This window comes from Petaurus breviceps, unplaced genomic scaffold (genome assembly GCF_028583685.1).
Source record: "Petaurus breviceps papuanus isolate PSGF00001 unplaced genomic scaffold, PetGlider_PUasm1.0 90879, whole genome shotgun sequence".
Classification (NCBI taxonomy): Eukaryota; Metazoa; Chordata; class Mammalia; order Diprotodontia; family Petauridae; genus Petaurus; species Petaurus breviceps.
The window spans coordinates 1,516,749-1,525,952 of record NW_027187368.1 but is presented as its reverse complement, the minus strand read 5'-3'; positions in this window follow the sequence as shown (position 1 = coordinate 1,525,952).

Sequence of the window (9,204 nt, the reverse complement as noted above, 5' to 3'; positions counted from 1 at the left end):
AATAAAGTGAAGAAGTTATGTTTCAATCTTCATTCATTTTCCATCAGTTCTTTCACTGAAGGTGGATACATTTTCCATCACAAGTTCTTTATTGAATATAATTTTTATTAAATTATGGTCTGAAAAGGATACATGTAATATTTCTGCTTTTCTACATTTGATTGTGATTCTACATTTAATGCCCTAAACCATGGTTATTTTTTTAATTATTTATTTTTAGTTTTCACCATTCACTTCCATAAGATTTTGAGTTTCAATTTTTCTCTGCATCCCTTCCCTCTCCCCACCCCAAGACAGCATCGAATCTGATACAGGCTCTACATATAAACTCATATAAAACATATTTACCATGTTGTAAAAAAGAATTAGAACCAATGGGAGAAACCATGAGAAAGAAGAGAGAGAGAGAGAGAGAGAGAGAGAGAGAGAGAGAGAGAGAGACAGCAAATAGCATGCTTAGATCTGCATTTAGACTCCATGGTTCTTTTTCTGGATGTGGATAGCATTTTCCACTATGAGTCATTTGGAGTTGTCTTAGATCCTTGCATTGCTAAGCAGAGATAAGTCTATCAAAGTCAGTCATGAACAATGTTGCTGTTATTATGGAAAATGTTCTTCTAGTTCTGCTCATTTCTCTCAGCATCAGTTCAATTAAGTTTTTCCAGGTTTTTTCTGAAGTCCATCTGCTCATCATTTCTTTTTTTTTTCAGGAAAGTCCTTTTGTTTATTTTTTAAAAATTGTCCTCATCTTCCACTTTTTTGTTAATTTATTAATTTTTAGTTTTCTATATTCATTTCCACAAGATTTTGAATTCCAAATTTCCTTCCCATCTCTCCCTTTCTCCCCACCCTGAAATGGCATACATTCTGACTACCCCTTCCTCCAGTCTGTCCTCCCTTCCATCACCACCCTTTCTCCTTACTTTCTTGTATGGCAATATTGATTTCTATACCCCATTGCCTGTATATCTTATTTTCCAGTTGCATGTAAAAATTTTTTTTAACATTTGTTTTTAAAACTTTGAGTTCCAAATTCTCTCCCTTCTTCCCTCCCCACCCACCCTCATTGAGAAGGCAAGCAATTCAATATAGGTTATACATATGTAATTATGCGAAACATTTTCATAATAGACACATTGCGAAAGACTATATTTGCCTCCATCTTATCTTGCCCCTCACTTATTCTATTTTCTCTTTTGACCGTCGCTTGTCAAAAGTATTTGCTTCTGACCACCCCTTTCCCCAATACTTTCCCCAACTCCCTTTTATCAGCCCCCCCCATCCTTTTCTCCCTTACTTTACTGTAAGGTAAGAAACCCAATTGAGTGTATATGTTATTCCCTCCTTAAGCCAAATCCAATGACAGTAAGGTTTGCTCATTCCCTCTCACCTCCCCCCCTCCTCTTCCCCTTCATTGTGAAACCTTTTTCTTGACTCTTTTATGTGAGATAATTTACCCCATTCTATTTCTCCCTTTTTCCTTCTCCCAATATATTCCTCTCTCACCCCTTAATTTTATTTTTAGAGATCATATTCAACTCACCCTGTGCCATCTATCTATCTATCTATCTATCTATCTATCTCTCTCTCTCTCTCTCTCTCTCTCTCTCTCTCTCTCTCTCTCTCTCTATCTATCTATCTAATCTTTTTTCCAACTACCCTAATACTGAGAAAGGTCTATTGAGTTACAAATATCATCTTTCCATGTAGGAATGTAAACAGTTCAACTTTAATAAGTCCCTTATGATTTCTCTTTCCTGTTTACCTTTTCATGTTTCTCTTGATTCTTGTATTTGAAAGTCAAATTTTCTCTTCAGTTCTGGTCTTTTCATCAAGAATGTTCAAAAGTCCTCTATTTCATTGGATATCAATTTTTCCCTTTAAGTATTATACTCAGTTTTGCTGGGTAGGTGCTACTTGGTTTTAATCCTAGCTCCTCTGATTTCCAGAATATCATATTCCAAGCCCTTTGATCCCTTAATGTAGAAGCTGCTAGATCTTGTGCTATCCTGATTGTATTTCCACAGTATTAAGATTGTTTCTTTCTAACTACTTGCAATATTTTATTTTTCCTTCACCTGGGAACTCTGGAATTTGGCTATTCTATTCCAAGGAGTTTTTCTTTTGGGATCTCTTTCAAGATGTGATCAGTGGATTCATTCAATTTCTATTTTCTCCTCTGGTTCTAGAATATCAGGGAAGTTTTCCTTGAGAATTTCTTAAAAGATGATGTCTAGGCTTTTTTTCAATCACAGTTTTAAGGTAGTCCAATAATTTAAAATTCCCTCTCCTGGATCTGTTTTCCAGGTCAAAGGTTTTTCCAATGAGGTATATTATTAAATTGTCTTCTACTTTTTCATTCTTTTGGTACTGTTTTATAATTTCTTGATTTCTCATAAGGTCAGCTTCCATTTGCTCTATGTAGCAGCAAGCACCCCAAGCGCGTCCTCAGGGTTTGCTGCCCACACAGGTTCTTGGATCTGCTTTGTTAAAGGAAAGCAACTCAAAATGGGTTAACAAGCTTACTTTAATCAGTCAGACATATATCGGTTACCTTGTTCAGGAGAAAAGGTCAGCACCCCGAACCTCAAAGTATACAGGCATAATTATCAAGACAGAAACATCAAGTAGACAGATTTCCAAACTGTCCAACCATTACATCCATACCCAGTCAACATCTGGGTTTCCACATTCTGGGTTTTTCAAAGCTGGGGGACTCTCAACAACGGCTTCCCAGAATTCAGATCAAATCACAGAACACTTCTCAAAGTGAGTCCCAAAATAAAGCTACACATCAGGGCTTATATAGCCTTCTCCTGGCTCAGAGAATGTAACAACCTTATTGACTCACTGGCCAATCAAGAAGTATCTACTGAAAAACAAGCCTCCCTCCCCAGGCTTCAGGTGCACATTAGCCTAGGGGCAGGGAAGATCTTCAAAATTTACATTCTTATTACATTCGGCCCCAAGATCTTTCATGCCCATAGCATAGACAATTTACTTTTGAATCAGCACCAAACATTTCCCAGGTCACATTTTCAAAGTACAGAACCAAAGTTACCAAAGTGGCTACTGGCCCTTAAACAAACACAAAGTACATAGCATTATCATCTCAATTCAAAACAAGAGTTCAAATAAAGTTCTGGGGGGAGGGGAGTGTCCTTCCCCTCACACAGCTCCAGCCTCTGCTTCCAAGTACAGAGAGGGGGCTGGGCAACAAAACCAACAAGGTGGGATCCCTGGGGATCCAAGGCACTTCATCCCACCCACCATAGTCACAAGTCCATCCTCCCCCTGGGTCCCAAACTGTGGGATGCAGCCAGGAAACACATTCAGTGCCCCTGCTTTGCTGCTCAGTTCTTATCTTTTCCTGTGGCTGAATTCCGAACTCCTGGGCTCCTTCTCCTCCCGCAAGCGGCAGCCGCTCCTGGCTTCTGCCCAGGTCCCGATGCAGGCAGCTCACCATTCCCGCTCTCAGCTCGGCGAAGTCTGCATGCAGGCCATTCTTCTCTCCTGCTCCACGGCTCCACAGAGTCACAGCTACCACAACTGGGAAACAAACAATTATCCCAGTCCCCATACTTTCCTTTTACTCTGCAGGTCCCTGTTCGGGCGCCATTTTGTAGCAGCAAGCACCCCAAGTGCGTCCTCAGGGTTTGCTGCCCATACAGGTTCTTGGATCTGCTTTGTTAAAGGAAAGCAACTCAAAATGGGTTAACAAGCTTACTTTAATCAGTCAGACATATATTGTTTACCTTGTTCAGGAGAAAAGGTCAGCACCCTGAACCTCAAAGTATACAGGCATAATTATCAAGACAGAAACATCAAGTAGACAGATTTCCAAACTGTCCAACCATTACATCCATACCCAGTCAACATCTGGGTTTCCACATTCTGGGTTTTTCACAGCCGGGGGACTCTCAAAACGGCTTCCCAGAATTCAGATCAAATCACAGAACACTTCTCAAAGTGAGTCCCAAAACAAAGCTACACATCAGGGCTTATATAGCCTTCTCCTGGCTCAGAGAATGTAACAACCTTATTGACTCACTGGCCAATCAAGAAGTATCTACTGAAAAACAAGCCTCCCACCCCAGGCTTCAGGTGCACATTAGCCTAGGGGCAGGGAAGATCTTTAAAATTTACATTTCCATTACAATTGGTTACCTTGTTCAGGAGAAAAGGTCAGCACCCCGAACCTCAAAGTATACAGGCATAATTATCAAGACAGAAACATCAAGTAGACAGATTTCCAAACTGTCCAACCATTACATCCATACCCAGTCAACATCTGGGTTTCCACATTCTGGGTTTTTCAAAGCCGGGGGACTCTCAACAACGGCTTCCCAGAATTCAGATCAAATCACAGAACACTTCTCAAAGTGAGTCCCAAAATAAAGCTACACATCAGGGCTTATATAGCCTTCTCCTGGCTCAGAGAATGTAACAACCTTATTGACTCACTGGCCAATCAGGAAGTATCTACTGAAAAACAAGCCTCCCACCCCAGGCTTCAGGTGCACATTAGCCTAGGGGCAGGGAAGATCTTCAAAATTTACATTCTTATTACACTCTATTATAATTTTGAAGGAATTATTTTCTTCTGTAAGCTTTTGACCTCCTTTTCCATTTGGCCAATTTGACTTTTTAAGGCATTCTTCTCCTCATTGCTTTTTGGACCTCTTCTGCCAGTTGAGCTAGTCTATTTTTAAAATGTTATTTTCCTCAGTAATTTTTGGGTGTCTTTTAGCAAATTATTGACTCATTTTTTCATGATTTTCTTGCATCACTCTCATTTCTCTTCCCAATTTTTCCTCTTACTTGACTTTCAAAATCCTTTTTGAGCTCTCATATTTTTATTGCAGGCTTTTGATGTAGCAACTTTGACTTTGTTGTCTTCTTCTGGTTGTGTATTCTCATCTTCTTTGTCACCAAAGTAAGATTTTATAGTATGAGGGTTTTTTTTTTACAGTTTGCTCATTTTCCTAGTCAAATATTTGGCTTTCTAACTCTTTGTCAAGGTAGGACTCTGCTTCCATTGGGGTGGGTGTGGGTGTGGGTGTACTGTCCCAGGCTTCAGGGGTTTTGTACAGCTGTTTTCAGACATATAAATTTTCAGCTCTTCCAAGGTGGTATGTTCAAAGGAGAGATGTTTACTCCTCTCCTGGTATGCTCTCTGGTCTGTGAGTGTCCCCAAGCACTCTTTTCTGCCTTGGAACTATGAGGAAGATTCACTCTCCACTGCATCACCAGCTCCACCACACCAGTGCTCCTCCTCACCCCAGGACCACCACCCAGGACTGTGACCCAGATCCAAGCAGGGCAAAGTAAGAGAATCCTGCCTCCACACCAACAAAGAGATCCCTGCAATCCCCACTAATCAGCTACTTGATCCTCCACTGTCTGTGGGCCCAGAGCTCTAGAGGCACCTGCTGCTGTGGCTGTTGCCACCACCACCACCTCTGTGGCCCTGGGGCTGGGGCTCTTTTACGTAGGTCCCACAGAGTTTTCCCATTGACCTTCTATGCTGTCTTTGGTGTTTGTGTGTTAAGAAGTCTGGGAATTGCCACAGCTGCTAGTGATTCAGTCACCTGAGGCCTGTTCTGGCCCTCTCTGTGCTGGTGCAGCCCATGCTGGACTAGGATCCTCTCCCAGCCCAGTGTGATAGACCCTTCCTTTTGACCTTGTGGGTGTCTTGGGCTGGAGATTTGTTTCACTCTGTCATTTTGTGGGTTCTGTAGCTTTAGAATTTGTTTAGAGTAATTTTTTTACAGGTACTTGGAGTGGTTTGGGGGAGAGCTCAAGCAAGTCCCTGCTTTTACTCTGCCATCATGGCTCCACCCCCTCCACTCCCACTCATCAGTTCTTGTGGAATAATATAGTATTCCATTACATTCACATGTCATAACTTGTTCAGTTATTCCACAATTGATGGGCATCCCCTCAATTTCTAATTCTTGGCCTCCACAAAAAGAGCTGCTATAAATATCTTTGTACATGTGGGTCCTTTTCCTGTTTTTATGTTCTCTTTGGGATACAGACCTGGAAGTGGTATTGCTGAGTCAAAGGGTATGTATAGTTTTATAGCCCTTTGGGGATGGTTCCAAATTTCTCTCCAGAATGGTTGAATCAGTTCACAATATCACCAACAAAGCATTAGTGTTCCAATTTTCTCACATCTTCTCCAGCATTTATCATTTTCTTGTTTTGTCATCTTAAACAATCTGATAAGTGTGATGTGGCATCTCAAAGCTATTTTGATTTGTATTTCTCTAGTCAATAGTGATTTAGTGTAGTTTTTCATATTACTACAGATAACTTTAATTTCTTCATCTGAAAACTTCCAATTCATATCCTTGGATCATTCATCAATTAGGGAATGACCCCTATTCTTATAAAATTGACTGAGTTCTCTATATAGGTCAGAAATGAGGCCTTTATCAGAGACACTCATTGTGAAAATTGTTTCCCAGTTTTCTGCTTCCCTTCTAATATTGGTCACATTGTTAATTTTTGTGAAGGTACCATGTGCAGCGGAGAAAAAGTCCAAGTTTTGCAAAGCAAATCTTTTTAATGAGGGGATTTGTTCCATGAAGTATGGATTCAGTCAAAGGGTCACACTTGAGGACCTAGAGGGCCACGTGTGGCCTTGAGGCCACAGGTTTCCTACACCTGTTCTATCACGTCAAACTTTAATAACATTCTTCTTCTTAGCCTCTTTCTTATTTATTTTATGGTTAGTTTTATCTAGTTCTGAGATGGGAATGTTGACACTCCCCACTAGTATAGTTTTACAGTCTATTTGCTCCTATAACTCATCTAACTTTTCCTATAAGAATTTGGATGCTATTCCATTTGATGCACAAATGTTTAGTATTGATATTACTTCATTGTTATTGTGTCTTTTAGCAAAATATAATTTCCTTGCTTATCTTTTTCAGTTACATCTATTTTTGCTTTTGCTTTGTCTAAGTTCATGATTGCTACCCTTCAAATCTTCCTAATTCCAGGCATGCCATTTTATTCACTGCATCACCCAATTATGATTTGTTGTTGTGTAGTTATTTCAGTCATGTCTGAGTCTTTATGACCATATTTGGTTTTTTTTTTGGCAAGGATACTTGAGGGGTCTGGCATTTCCTTCTCCAGTTCATTTCACAGAGGAGGAAACTGAAGCAAACAGGGTAAAGTGACTTGCCCAGGGTCATGTGGCTAGTAAGTGTCTCAGGTCAGATTTGAATTAAGGAAGATGAGGCTTCCTAACTCCAGCCCTGGCACTCTTTCCACTGCACTCCCTAGTTGCTTCCCTTCCACAATTGTAATTACTAACTGTATATTTCCCTCCATCCTTTTTTTTTACCATGTTCTCTCTCTCTCTCTCTCTCTCTCTCTCTCTCTCTCTCTCTCTCTCATCCTATCCCTTCTCAAAAGTCTGTTTTGCTTCTGACCACTACCTCCCTTAATTATCTCTTTCCCTTCCTACTTCCCTATTGGATAAAATAGATTTCTCTACCCAACTGAGTGTGTATGTTATTCCCTCTTTGAGCCAATTCCAATGAGATTAAGGTGCAAGCATTGCCCTCCACCCCTGCTCCATTTCCACCTTCACTGTAAAAGTTCTTTATTGTGTGCCTCTGTTATGTAAGATCATTTCCCCCCTTCACTTTTTTGAGATCATCCCAAATGAACTCATTCATGTGCCCTCTGTCTATGTCTAACTGTTCTAATAATGATACAGGTACATGTATCATCTTCCCATATAGGAATTTAAATAGTAGTTTAACATTATTGAGTTCCTTATGATTTCTCTTTTATGTTTACTTTTTATGCTTCTCTTGAGTCTTGTGTTTGAGTGTCAAACTTTCTATTCAGCTCTGATCTTTTCATTAGGAATGCTTGAAAGTTGTCTTTTTCAGTAAATGTTCTTTCCTCCCTTAAAAATTATGCTTAGTTTACTGGGTAGGTTATTCTGAATTGTAATCTTAGTTCCTTTGGCATCCAGGATATCATATGCTAAGTCCTCTACTTTTTATTTTTGCTTTTATTTTTGGAGGGCAATTTGGGGTTAAGTGACTTGCCCAAAGTCCTCTACTTCTTTAAGCTGCTACATCTTGTATGATCCCAAATGTTTTAATTTCATCTGCTTGCAATATTTTCTGCTTGATATGGGGACTCTGGAATTCTCTTTTTCTTTTTGCTTCTACTAATATCTTATGTTTTTCCAATTAGATGTAAAGATAGTTTTCAACATTCATTTTTGTAAGATTTTGAGTTCCAAATTTTTCTCCTTTCCTCCTTTCCTTCCCTCCCCCCTCTCCAACAAAGCAAGCAATATGATATAAGTTATACATGTACAAACATATTTAGCATTTCCAAACTAGTCATGTTGTGAAAGAAGAATCAGAACAAAAGGGAAAAACCATGAGAAAGAAAAAAAATGAAAATAGTATGCTTAAATCTTCATTCAGACTCCATAGTTCTTTCTGTGGATGTGGATAGCATTTTCCATTATGAGTCTTTTGGAATTGTCTCGGATTGTTGTATTGCTGAGATGATCATAGCCGATCTTCACAGTGTTGCTGTTACTGTGTACAATACTTTCCTGGTTCTGCTTACTTCACCCATGTAATAGTAATGGAATTTAAAGATCCCCCTGTATTGCCTTGGTTTTTGGGTTGAGTGTTGGAAACCCAGAGCTTGTGAATCACACTTGTGGGATGGACTTGTTGACATGAAAAGAGAGGGCTAAACTGGGAAAAGCTGGTGCCATGGAATTGGAAAGGCACAAGCAGAGGAAGAGAGGCAGAAGAATTTTTAGAAGCAGCATCATGGAGGCAGAGAGAGAGAGAGAGAGAGAGAGAGAGAGAGAGAAGATTGCTGAGGGCTAGTCTGAGCTGCCCAGGACTTTTGAGAACTGCCAGTCAGAGATGCCAAGGACCGAGGAGACATGGCTGTGATGCCGGTACTTTGTCTGTTTTGATGTTGTTTTGCCAGATTTGTCCACTGGTGAAGGACAGTGCTGTTGTTGCAGAAGTTCTGGAAACTTGCTGTTGGTTCAGAAGCCCTGAAGAAGGATTTTCTTGTTGTATGTTTACAGAAATCCTGGAATACGGTCTTGCTAATGTTTTCAGCAGTCCTAGGACTGTTCTGCAGACAGAGAATGAATTAATGAGGACACTGGCAATGTATCTTGTGGCCTTGTTA